The sequence below is a fragment of the Haliaeetus albicilla genome, chromosome 2, assembly GCF_947461875.1.
Source record: "Haliaeetus albicilla chromosome 2, bHalAlb1.1, whole genome shotgun sequence".
NCBI classification, from domain to species: Eukaryota; Metazoa; Chordata; class Aves; order Accipitriformes; family Accipitridae; genus Haliaeetus; species Haliaeetus albicilla.
In genome coordinates, this window is record NC_091484.1 from 39,224,894 (window position 1) to 39,239,057 (window position 14,164).

Sequence of the window (14,164 nt, forward strand, 5' to 3'; positions counted from 1 at the left end):
AATTAAAAGACCTGCTGAATTGCCTTGTCAGAAAGATACTTTGAGTCTTACTCAAACATATGTCTTTTCCGTTTACTGAAATACTATTGCAGTATTTTGATAATCCTTGCTTAGGTAAATTCCCTGTACTCCTTGTACTTGAGTAGATTTGATTTTCACCTAATTTCAAAATTGAATAGCTTAAATAAAAGGACAGCCCATTTCTCTGGATTGCCAAATTCTATTTGTGTGATTAAATTAACAAAATTTGTCAGCAGTTTTCACTTGTTAAAATATCTATGAATTGCAGTTATGTGAATAATTTAATCTTTGCCGTTTTCTGCAATTAAGATACTATTTAAATATTTTGGATCTCATTCCAAAAGGTTTTAAATGTTCTTTTTGGCTAATCAAGGAGTAAAATTTTCTGTTTCAGTGCATTAAATCTGTGTCAACAAGTCCACTAGGTTGCTTCTTGGGTAACAAAGGAGTAAGTTTTCCTCTGTTCTAAACAGAGGAAAATCAGTGCTTGAGATGAGAGCTGGTAATTAAGCCAAATTTGCTGTCTAGATAGAGTAATTGATGTATTCAGTGAGGAAGAAGTGTAATCTCGAGGAAAATTGTTTCAGGCGGTTGCTACCATCAAAGAACTTCTGTTTTTTTAATGATCCATTAATGACTGGTTTTTATTCTACCTTCAGACACCTGAGAAATATATTTATAGACCATTAATCCACTTCTGGCTTTTGTTTTTTTCAGTACTGATGCAGGACAGAAGTTTCTAAAACTGTGATAGACTAATTCCAAATTCATTTTACAGCATTTGTTATCTCACAGAAAATGTTTTGCTCAGTTACTGCTTGAAACACCTGTTATTTTGTCTTTATAAGCCATTTAAATTATCATCTGAGAGCTTAATTTAAAAATAAAAAAAAAAGGTGTTCCAAAATGGTAGGCATATTTCTGTGTGAATCTGCAAATAAATGTGCCTGATCTTTGGATTGTGAAAGCAAATTATCATGCTGTACCTGATATTCAATATCAAATACTTACTAACTTCTTTATAATATCCATGAAAATTCTTTATAGAAAAATGTCTGTATATTCATACGTGAAGATTGTTAGTGGTATTGATATCTTCTCGGTCAGAAAAATCATTCTGGCACTACATGAAATACATGTCGATATAGAATCATGCAGGAATATAGTCAGTACTGTGTCTGCGTACTGCTCAAAAAGGAAGTGAAAAAGTGACTTATGATACCTTCTATGTTTGAAACTCATGAACATAGAGGAAAGGATTGGGAGAGGGTTTTTATTTTTTAAGTTAAAGGCAGTGTTAATGTTTTTTCAAAATGGAGTTCTTGTATTTTACAATTGTCAGTGGACACAATAGTGAGCAGCATTTTCTGCTCTGCCACTGTGTGATATTCCTTCCCTGAAGAGTGCAGATAAACATGTGATGCAAACATCTTCTGTCATAAAAATGTATGTATTTTTTAAGTCTGTGATCAAAAGCTTTCCATCAAAAATAGAAAATTGTTCTTTAGTCTTTGTTTCCTTGCCTCGCAGCCCTGGGCTTCTGTGCAGATTGCTTTCTAGGAGATTCCTTTGTCTTGTTCCATGCTGTTTTGGTGTCTGCTTTTTTTATTTAACTTCTATTCTTGGAACAGCTGTCTCTTCACATGTGCTAGATAACCCCCATATCCTTTGCTTCTTAAAATCTCTCTATAAAGCCTCCTTCTCTTTAAAAGCCTTCAGATTTTTTCTGCTATACTCCCACAGCACACCTACTTCCACATTTTCTTAATATTCTCAGGTGACAGCATAAGTTCTACAAAGACTGGTACACAAGCTTGGTAGTATAAACTAGGTTGTGTGAATTAAGGTCTAAACCTGTTAGAACAATGGTTTCTTTTCTTTTTCCATGATGCTGCAGACATACAGGTATGTGAAGTATTAGTATTTTAATCATTCTGATTGTATCATGTATACATGCTAAGAAAGTCTATGAGTAAAAAAGCTGTCTTTTCTTAGCCTTAGAAGTGTTTATTCAGGCTTCATACTATTTAGGTGTAGGTACAGCAGCAGAACCCAGACTTTGTACTTCACCCATAAGAAACCCTCACTGCCCACCAACTCTCAACAACAAAACCAAAAAAAGAAAACCTTACAGAAAGTAGGCTTGACACGTTTCTGTCAAGAAGCTCAGAGTTCAGTGAGTATGTCCCTTAAAATGAGCAAGGACATCCCTCTGTCACCAAGCACTGAAGTGGCTCACCACCTCTGGAGCACTGGGAAAAAAAAAAAATCAAACCACTTTCTTCAATGCATGGTACAGAAGGAGGCTGATGTTCCAAACTGCACCATACCCGTGCGCTGTTTTTTTTGAAACAGTGGTTTACAATATCACGGTCAATACTTCAGTCTGAAAAGTCAGGAAATAAATACTGTAGGTATTACTACTATGGCTATTAGGGCAGTTTGAAACTTTGTCTTAAACTTGGTTAAAAGGTCAGAGGTATTCAAATATAGAAGGGTTAACTCTTGCTGTCATGTATGTGGACAGGAGTGCTTGAAGTAAAACAGAGAGGAAAACAGGCAAGCTGATCCATTAATATAAAAGCAGACAAAAATGTAGTTATTTAAAACAACAAATGTTTTTTCTTCATACAGGTAAACAATTTAATATTTCACACAGTAGGCAGTGAGGTGTGTCCTTGACATATGGATTCACAAATGGAGCTGCTGTATACTATTTACTATCACATTTTATTACAAAGGTTTTAGCATCAACATGGTACATGTTCAAAATCCTAAAAGTGTACCTTAACAGGAGGTGAAAATCACTGTCAGTGGCTGAAAACTGTCTTTCTTGCACAACAAACTGCACTGGGGAGGCAGTAAAGATTCTTTTGCAATATTAAAGCATCATGGTTTGTGTGCATGCGTGTGTGTATGTTTAACTGTGTATAAAATAATGCAGCATCCTAGACTGTGCAGCTGGAGTGGGCATTCTTAAATGACTCGATGCTAAGGACCTATAGAGCTCTTGGTGATAGGGATTTACTAAAGTGAAATTGTAGCTAATCATTTTTTTCTGTGAACTTCTCTGTAAGATTTATGTTTGGAACTGATAGTAGTAATTGTAGACCAAACCTGGGGCTTTTCACTTTGAATTTCTTTGAATTTATTTGGTCTGGCAGATCTGGATTTCAATCCAGTCACATTTGCAGGGAGGGGGAGAAAGAACTGAGGAAACGCTGAAGGGGTTCCAGTCCCCTGTTAGTGCCGTGGCATCCAAGAAGAACATTCTTGGTTATGTGATATAGGAGTGATGATGCAGTTCTTCTCATCATCCGGATGAAAAATCCTCTGACCCAAAGCATCCCTTATGTCCCTATACCTCTATTATTGTACAGGTCTGTTGTGGTTTAACCCCAGCCAGCAACTAAGCACCACACAGCTGCTCACTCACTCCCCCCCCACCCAGTGGGATGGAGGAGAAAATCAGGAAAAGAATTAAAACTCGTGGGTTGAGATAAGAACGGTTTAATAGAACAGAAAAGAAGAAACTAATAATGATAACACTAATAAAATGACAACAGCAATAATAAAAGGATTGGAATGTACAAATGATGCGCAGGGCAATTGCTCACCACCCGCCGACCGACACCCAGCCAGTCCCCGAGTGGCGATTCCCTGCCCCCACTCCCCCCGGTTTCTATACTGGGCATGACATCACATGGTATGGAATACCCCTTTGGCCAGTTTGGGTCAGCTGCCCTGGCTGTGTCCTGTGCCAACTTCTTGTGCCCCTCCAGCTTTCTCACTGGCTGGGCATGAGAAGCTGAAAAATCCTTGACTTTAGTCTAAACACTACTTAGCAACAACTGAAAACATCAGTGTTATCAACATTCTTCGCATACTGAACTCAAAACATAGCACTGTACCAGCTACTAGGAAGACAGTTAACTACATCCCAGCTGAAACCAGGACAAGGTTTGTTCCAAAATTGTAAGAGACCTCATTTAACTGCCATAACTGATGAGAATATTTTTCATAAGATCTCATTGACTCTTTAGACTTATTGGTCTGGAGTAGATGTTGCATTAAAGACCATCATTTTGGGCTGAAATTTTGTAAGCACAGTTCGCAAGATATTATTCTCATTATCTGATCTACACTGATGAATGAGTTTTCATAGAAATTGGCATATTGCACATGCAAACCAATTTATGTTCCACATATGCAAAGTGGTAAAATTGTTTCCAAAACAGAGAAGTATATTGCACAGTAATTAATGAGTTTGTAAGATATCTGCACAATAGGTTGGACTGTTGGCTTTCCAGTTAGATATTCCAGATGCAAAGCTGTCTACTTCATACACGAATCAATGGTTCATGCAACCTAGTACATAAAACATCAGCCTACATTTGAATTTTGCTCTGTTCTCCATTTCCTAGTGGAGAGGCAGTTGGTATTAAAGCATCATCTGTGCATGAAGCTCAAGCTAGTCATCCATTGGTCCCAGCAGAACCCTTGTGTAAACAACATGAACAGAAACATGGACAAAAAAGTGCAAGTCTGACATTCAGGGTAAATTGAGTGAGAATTTTGCAAATTTGACAGGTGATTTAACAGCAGCTGCTGATACTGGTGATACAAGCCAGTGCAGTGCAAGACTTCGGTCATAAGGCAGAAGCCTGTGAATTACTGAGCTGTTAGGCTGGGGAAAAAGAAGAGAAACTGAAAGGAAAAAGCATTAAAGGCCTTAAAGTTCAAAGGGAAAAAAAGCAATATATATATAGAAAAGATTAAGGGAAATTTTTTAAAGGCTGAATAGATAAACTTTTGAGCTATATATATGTTTTCAGTTTATAAGGACATTGCTGAGATATTTTTCATAATTTCCGAACTCATTTGATTTACTGTTGCTGATGCAAACATTACCTCTTAGAAGCTTGAAAGAACAAAAAAATATGTACCATTTGTTCCCCTCCATCGTGCATGCAGATTGGTTTTTTATTGTATGGATGCTGGCATTATTTATTTTCTTTTTTTAGAAAAAACATCATTGAAGCATTTGTTTTGGAAAAAACACATATAAAGAACTACATGGACTTTGCTAACAGGTATGAGAAATTATATTTAAGAAAAGGTAGGTCACAATTTAGGCCTGAAGGTATTGTCATCCTCCCTTAAATTCAACTGGTTAATTCCAGTAATTATAATCCGATGTACAAGAATATGTGGCAAGACAAAAACACACAATTTTTGTGGAAGGGATCTATTGCAAAATCCAATTTTTGAGACTTTTTCATAGACTTTGCTGTTGCAAGAACAATTTATCTTGTTCCATTTTTGGTGCTACATATAGAAGAATTCTGATTTGTGGTCTCAACCTGCATTTGAACAAACAAGCAAAGTAACCAGGGCTCTGGTACTGTAAATTCAACCCATAGTGATAGGGGAGTGCAATCACTCCTAGTGATTGCTTTGGGGAGGACTTGATTGTGTCATGTCTTAAACCAGTATTACCAGTGGCAAACTTAGCAGAATTACTGCAGTAAACTATCATACTAAATCAGCAAAAGTGAGATCATACAAAGTATTTCTCTAGTTTTAGTGGTTACTGTTGATAAGAATTAAGGAATGTTTTAGGTCATGAAATGCATTCAGAGAATAACTTGGCAGTCAGAGATATGATGTAATTGGCTCACAAGAGACTTTCACCTATGTGCAATGTAATGAGAAGCCTGTTTTTTTATTTGTAAACTATATCTTTGAGGGAAATATGCTAGATGTGTGTGCTCTATAAAACCTAGCAGGATTGATTTTGAAGATACTTTTTAAAAAACACTGATAATCCTAATATTTTGCTAAAACCTGCTTTTCCTGGGATGTCAATTGTTATGTGGCAATTTTTCCAGTATCCCTGTAGAGCAAAAAAGAGAACTTTATCGGACTCATCTCATTTGGCACTGTGGCAGCTGCACATTTGGACTGATTAAAAGTTTTAATAAATTTAGATAAAAGAATTGATAATCAGCTATCCATCTGCAGATTTCTTGGCATTAGGCACAGATAGGTTAGATCTGCAATTCCCCTGTCCACATTGTCTATCCTTTTTAATTCTGACCTATCTGCTGACATTTGAAACAGCTGTTACAGCCTGAAGTCACAAGAAAAAAGATGTTACCAAGCATGGATGCTTTCCAGTCCGATCATATTTGTTTTTGTAGAATTAGCGAAAGACCTAAGTCTGCAGAGAGATACATTGATCAGTTGACTAAGTCGTGATTAACGCGTTAGAAAAACCTGCTTGCTAAGTTCTCAAGTTCATGCACTGAATGATTTAAAGCTATGACTGAGGGAAAAGAGGGAAAAGATCCATTCACAAACCTTGCTTATGTGTTTGCAACGAACCTAGAAATGTAAACTGTGATGCAAACTATGCCATAGAAGAAATCGGAAGGTTGAAATCAGTATATACAGATTTTCCATAGCTGGGCAAGTTCTCTGAGATTCTGCCTAAGACAACATATTAGAAGAAATCCCATGTGCTGCCACAATCTTGCCTAAAATGGGGCTGGAATGTCAGTTATTGTGGACTATGTCTTTAGATCCTGAAAGAGCAAAGACTAGAAGGCATTTTAATCCAGATCATCTTTTCTGGAATCGCTAAACCCTGTTGTCAATGAAGTGTAAGAGGTTACAGCCTGATGAAGACAATGATGATGATTACATATTGAAATGGACAGTAAGTGGATTTTCAGTGGTTTCTTGCTTGCTTATTATATGAGGGTTTTTATTGGCTTTTCCCATAAGTACAAAAGTAAACAGACAAGATATAAAAAGTCACACAAAAATATATAATAAATGTTATGGAAAAGAAACCCCAACCACTAGAATTTATTTCCCTTAAAAAAAAAAAAAAATCCAGTTGGAAGGAAAAATAAATAGGAAGCCTTGCTGGTTGCTTGCTTTCAAGATTTCCGTTTTGACTTTTCTACCCTTACTTGGTTTCAAGCTGCCTTTGTAAGTGCTATGGATGGTTAGCAACTTAATATTTAAAATATAGCCCTAAAAGGTGAAGGGCTTAAGAGGCAGTTATATCTTTTGAGGTCTGCTTATATTAAAAAAGCACTCAATGCTTTTCTTTCATAACTAATGGTGGCTTCACTCTACCTCAATGAATTTTTAGCCTCACGATGTAAAATTGGGAAGTCTATTCTTCTTTGTACTATATTTCTAAGAGTTCTTTTATCATCTCAAAGCTGCATCATCTACTGCATGTTGTAGCATTTGAAGTGTTGGAATATCACCTCAACTATACTTTACTGACAAGTATAGACTAAGGTTAGAAGGAGTGAAGGTTTTTGTTTTGACGTGGATTGTGTTTAGATTATTACACTGCTTACCTGCTGGAACTTGACCTTAATTTCTTACAAAAATGTCTGGAAGCTTACGAACAAGTTTATAAAAACATAGTTTTGGAGCACTGCTTGTCATCTCTGAGTTGTGATGTTTATGACTGGCTTACGGACTCTCCATTCCTGCAGAATTTTACTGATGATGCAAAGTACATTTTCCAGATTGAATGAGTTCAGTCATGTCTACCCTGATTTTCAGCTATCTTTTGTCACCACAATTCTTTTGAGGAGAAGTAGACATTCAAGTGTTTATTCAGTGTGATTTCCTGTTATGGAAATGAAAGATGGAACTGTCTTCTGTTCTATGTATGTGTGAACAATGCACAGCCATTACAAATCTTGCTTTCACTTTTACCTGGACGTGCAAGAGATCAGGTATCTGTGTGCTATACAGTAAATAGACTTGGGAAGCACAGTACAGTAGCTTTCTGGAAAAACTGGTGGAAGGCTTATTTTGAAGCCAAATGCTTCAAAACCCTTCCATTTCCCAAATTACTTGTAAAACATTTGTTTTAATGTTCTATATTGTAAATATGATATATTTTGATTGGACTAGTATAATTATTTTCATACTAATTTCACATTTTTTAATTTGTGAAGGAGGGGAGACAATGTGTAGCCTTTTGAAGAGGAGGGAGGCAGCAAGGTTTTTGCAAATGGTTTCACGGTAACAGAAGCCTGGATTTGTTGCTTTGGGCATTTTTCCCACCTTCTTGTTTTCCATTTTACCAAAAAAATCTTACAGTTGTACAAGTGTATGCATTTTTCTCATGGTCATGGTTCAAGACATCTGATGATCTATAGATGCACTTAATCTACAGTTCAGAGGCTTAGAGAGGGGGGAACTAGTATTCTCTTTTCTGGTCAATTTACAGTTTTTTGCTCCCACTCACCAAAAAAAAAAATTTAAAAATCTATATAGATATATCTTCTAAGACTGTAGCTAAAGTACCACTATAATCAATTGGCTTACAAGGTCACAACTGATGCAGGTTTTCTGAAGGAGTGCTAAGCAAGCTCTCTACCTGCCTGCCAAAAGGCTAATGCATAAATGTTACGTAAGAAAACTCTTTGTGCAAGTGTTGGCCAAATTCTTTACATTGTGAATTAATCATTTCTAGTTTCCATAAATGAAAACAATGAAATTATCTAAAAGGCCGAAACCTGCATTTCATAGTGTATATTGCCATTTCAGGGACTGGCATATTTGAAGTTTTGTTTCAGAATGTTCTTGTCCTGGATGCTGCAGAAGATGAAGGGTGTTCACATATTTGTTGTTGCAGCTGCTGTTATTCCTCTAATGCAGTCATACTACGACTGCTTTCCAAGATTTCTGAAAGCTAACACAAAGAATTAGGCTCTTAATTCCATATTTTTCATCTAATAACTTTTTTTTAAAAAGTGCAGCAGTTTTCCCCTGAAAAATTTTAAAAACTTAATGTTATTATTTGCTAGATATTAAGGAGGTGTAAGCAAGGGGAGGTAAAATACGCTCTACGTCATAGAAACCCCCAGCCCTCCAGCAATCCCCCAGACTTTACACAGAATTATTCTGGATTATTGGTTTTAATCGTGTGCTGTAGCTGCTACTGTTTTTCCCTGTTCTCTGTGTATTCTGCTTCTCAACAGGTCTTTGAACAGGAATTGAGATAAGATCTGATGGCATTATAGAAGTGCTAAAAATATTACTTTTTATGAAGCAAAAGTGGATTTTAAAGAAAAGTCACTGATGCTAAGCTGAGTAAAGGTGTGGCTGTGGAATGGTGATCTGATTGTTGCAGATGTGTGATACTTCAAACCTGCATGTTCATGAACAAATAATTATATGGCTGAAAGGCTTTTGAGGCAGGCAAATTGCACCTATTCACCTAGACACTGTGTAAACATGAATATGAAAAATACATTCAGTTGTTCATAAAATAGCTGCAAATGAGGGCAACTTTCAAATATCTGGGTTTATATTGTTGCTTTCATGGACTCTTATTCATATATTTTTCTCTGTTACAGTGTACATGGGAGAGAGATATGACACAATGAAAACTAAGGAACCAGCAGTATAGTATATTACACTCCTAAAGAGAACTTTTATTTTCTCCCTTTCTCTTTTCTAAGAGCTAATGCCAGGTGTGAATGATGTCAGATCTACTGATGTCCGAATAACTGTCATGTACAAGAAAGGACAAAAAATTAACAGAGGGAGCTAGGGTATGATCTTGTAAGTGGTGTAGTATTTGCAGCCACATTTAGAAGGGAAGCTGAAACCACTTTTGTTGCTACTGTGTTATGTTGTTAGGGAAAGAACTGCATACAAAGGAAAATGTGGCACATGTAGAGAATGACAATTTGGATTTACGAAAGAAATTAATAAAAAACTGTAATTATGCTCATTAATATCCTCCCCTACGGGAAAACAAAATGTGAAAAGACTGACCATTACAGAAATAACACAAACAGTTTGCAATTATTAGCAGCCCTGCTCCTGTTGCATAGGGCTGTTTTCTTCAAATGTCCCTCCATGACATTTCTTCTGAACAGATTGTAGCTCTCACTTCGCCTGTGACTGATTGCCTAAGAATCACACCACTTACAACCTAGCTACCTTCACTCAACATGACAGAACTTTTGTCTTTGCAAGTATTGGACAAAAGCTTCCAACAAATTAACTATGTCACTATGAGTATTAATGTATGTCACTTTTAGTTTTCCAGATAACATATGCCTTTAATATCAGCCTTAGAAGAGAATGTATAAGAAAAGGCCAAAGCATAGCAAGAATTAAGTGCCTCATCCGAGATCCTGCAAATGTTTGCTAAAGCTAGTCTTGTGCTGCCGTTTTGATGCTAATTTTCATTAATATGCAGCTGCTCTCTTCTTCTGTCACTGCAAACTAAGAGCAGTCATTTCCGTATTAAGGTCTATTCTGCTAGCTTTGTGTCCTAAAATACAAACCCATAATTGTTTTATGTGTATATTATGTGTATCGAATAATATATTTGATTCTATAAGCTTTGAAACTAGGAGTGATATCTATGAATGGTGCCATTATGAAATGCATTTGTGACTTTCACTGTTCCCTTGTGTGCAGAAGACTTTATATAATTTACCAGAACAGCTTTGGGCTAGGAAAGCATCACTTCCATTTTGCTTCTGTAGAGAGCTTGCCTGATAAAATTATGATATTGACTAGATAAACATCCCAAACAGCAAAGCACTGATAACCTCTCTGCTGGGTATGTGTGGATGGTGCCACAAAGTGCCACTGGAAGAGATGAAGAGTTGTTTCAGACTCTCCTGACAAAGAGAAAATTTGATGAGAGGGAACTCACTAAATTACAGAAGTAGACAGGTTTCTCTTGCTCTTTGCTTAATTCCAGGACCATCCAGCCAACCTCACTGTAGTTTACTTAACATGTTTCTTCTGCCAGCTACTGTAATTAGACTAATAGTTCAGTTGGTAGCAGGCTGCCTGAAAGTGAAGACTGACGTGATAGCCAATGCAGACTGCTGGTGTTGCACAAAATAATTGTTTTATTTAAAAAAGTAAGAAAAATCGAAGCAAAATCTGTAAATCATTCCAAAAACTATGTTGACAGCAAGCTATTTAGAAATTGTTGGTCTGGATTATCTGTGCAACTCTGTAAACCTCATTCAATGTCTTTAAGTGTAATGATGACACAGGGTGTTTCATAAGCCCATTGTTCCAGTCCTAGCCCAGAAGTGACCCGCGGTGGGTTGGAGAGGGGAAGGAGTAGAAGGGATGCAGGCAATAGTAGGAAGATTTAGATGATAGAACCTGCTGGAGATGTAAGAGCAAGTTAAATAGATGGTCATAGTAACTGCAGCTGTGAGTAGTAAAAGATCCTTTCGCAGACTCTCTGGAAATTGCAAGAGATTTCCTTTCCCTGGCATCAATTGGATGCTACTCTTGGGATGCACCTGTCAATTTATGAAACGTTACCAACAGTATGTGATCAGCCAAAGGAAAAATTCCTTGTAAAAGCATTGAACTGAAGAGGACTGCTAACAATCTAAATGAGATAGCAGAAAAGTCAAAACACTTCTTTAGTCTAAAGATTAAGAATAATAACACTACCATGTCCCGTTCTGTTCTCTCATCAATTCCTTGTGAAATTTGTTCCTCCAAAATTTGGGTGTTTGGTATCTCCACTACTTAGGGAAGAGCAGGTGGTTGTAAGAAAGCCATTGCTGATCAGTCCACAGAACACATCTGCTACAGGCTCTACTTATGGTACACTCCAAGACAGATGTCTGAAAGAATACATGTCTTCTCACTGCTTTCCCTGACTTCACTCCACTGAATAAAAGTTATACAGTTACAACAGATGCTTGTACATCTTCTGACAATTCCTATATTAGACACAACATTAGTTTATTGCCAAAACCAGATTTACTAGCTCGGTGCTCTCCAGTAAAGGAAGTAAGCTGCTGTAAAGGGAATAGCTTTAATTATTCCTGGATTCAAGACAGGAGAATGCCATGAAGTATTACACGTATGAGGGCAGTCAGAAGCCAGAGTTCTCAGAATTTCTGAGTTGGAGTCCAGTTATTTTAATTTACTTCTAGGTTCTAGGACTATAAATCTGATTTGAAACCTACAGTTTAGGTGGAGGTTTTAAGGAGGACATTCAACTTGCTTAAGATGCAAAAAAAATTGACTCCCTGCTCAAAATGGAGAGCGATCCTGTGCAATCTGCACTGCAGTGCACTCGTTCTTTCCTTGTTCCATTTGATTAATGAAAGCAATGCATTTTCTCTCCTTCTGCCAGTGATTAATACTTCTCCACGCTTCTTTGTGTTTGGTGGCAGATTGCTGGGGGGAGAAATTCCACAGTAAATTGTTTTTGATATCAAGTTTTAAATAGGCTTTGCCAGCCTGCTTGTTTTGTGAAAAATACTTCTTGGCCTCCAGTAGCGTATAGCCTGGACTGTGTCTGCTCTACGTTTCTGTTAAAGAGAAGGGGAGTTTAGGAGACCCCCTTTCAAAGCTCACTTCCATCACTGCAGCTGATAGTGTAAGGTGAAAGAGAACAGCTTGGCTGCTGCTTCCTTCCCCATGTCTGCGGGGCAGGCATGTGCGGGCAGCAGGAGTAGCAGGCAGAGGCTGAATCATAGTTATGTACTGGCCTCGGTAACAGCAATTTGTTGTTCCAGGTACATGAAGACTTGAGTCGAGTCTTTAACTTGAGTTAAAGCCCTAATGGGTGTTTGGGTGGGGAAGGGTAGTATTTTGAAGCCATTGCTGTTAGTGACACAGACAAAAGTTGCTCCCTGAATTCACCTTGGGGAAGTACTGCCTCCAGTACTGACTAGGTATAATTCATATCACCTAGACCTTGGTGGTGAGGCAGGGCCTATTTTTAAATAGTATTTTGGACTATTGTCTACAGTAGTGATTCACACGGTGCCAAGGGTGTTCCTGGACATGGGAATGCAACCATCCATTCATTTCCACTGCTATAGCTGTCTCCGGATGACTTCTGGCCAAAGCTGAATCTCCCAGATATCCCTGGGCAGAGTCTCTAGTTCAATACGAGCCAAGGAGGAACAGGCGGTTCATGTGCAGCTGACCTGTTTCAGAGGATAAGAGGGTTTAACGGGGATGGGGACTGCTGTGCACATGTTGGCCTCCATGCTGCAGAAAGGTACATTCAAGGCAAATTCACTTTACTGCAGTATATCTTACAGAACCTTTTTCTTTAGTGGGCTTTTAGCTTTTAAGGAATTGTTTTCAATTCCTTGTTTTTTACTCGTGGTAAACACAACTGATGCTCCATTTTTGCTCATGCATTAAAATTAACTATAAATATATTTTTGATTGTGTTTGCTTTTAGTTAGAAGTTGGGAAATGCATACTGAAGCATGTGCAGATGTAAAACTAGTGGCAGTTTGCCAGCGTAGCCTTTGATGTTGCCAAGCATGAGAGACCTATGTATAGGATAATACAGCTTTCCTGCTATATATGTGATCAAACCACCATGTGCACATTTTATTCCTTATCTTAAAAGCAATGTTTTACAGTGCAGCCTCCAAAATAAAAATGTAACTATCGACCTGAAATCTAGCACCCTGCCTTATGTATAACCTTCAAGTTAGAGCCGAAATAGAAAATGTGTTACTTTAACAGGGCCCCTGAGACCACAACCTGCAAAAATCCTCTTTGCACTTGACTGTGAGTTCCACCCTTTAAACAAACACTTTGTCCTGGTTTCAGATTGAATTTTTCACTACACAAATCTCATTAATTAAATGGCAAGAGTAGCTTCAGCCAGCGACCTGTTCTTCCCCCTGCAGCTCTATGTGCAGGGACCCTTTCACTCGTAGCTGGTGAAAGCTTTTTGTCTTCTGCCTGGCTGAGGAGAAATCTATAGCATAGAACGGACGGCTCAGCGCCCAAACCCTGTCGTCACCGAGAGTTGCTTAAAATAACTTGAAAAATAAATGGTTTCTCCTCATCGTCTCCTTTCCTTCAGTCACGTTTTTGTCAGCTACATTTGCCCGAGAACCCAAAACTCGGACGCAGTGTGACATTTCCCTACCTTCCTCCTTCCCTTTCCACAGGCCTTTTACCCCCAGCTGTTGCTGTTGCTGCCAGCTCTGTTCAATTAACCTCAACAGGAATGCAGTCATCCCTCTGCGGTTAATCCTGTTCAAGATTAATGAACTGTGCTTTAAACCAAGGGAACTGCTAGTAAAAATGAGGTATAATTTCATTAGAAAATTGTGTACTG

General features: G+C 37.8%; 1 protein-coding gene across 5 annotated transcripts in view; it reads left to right on the plus strand.

Moving 5' to 3' along the window:
• ZNF385D (zinc finger protein 385D) overlaps positions 1 to 14,164 on the plus strand; it is a 456,126-nt gene that overhangs the window by 424,369 nt on the left and 17,593 nt on the right. The window lies entirely within an intron of this gene.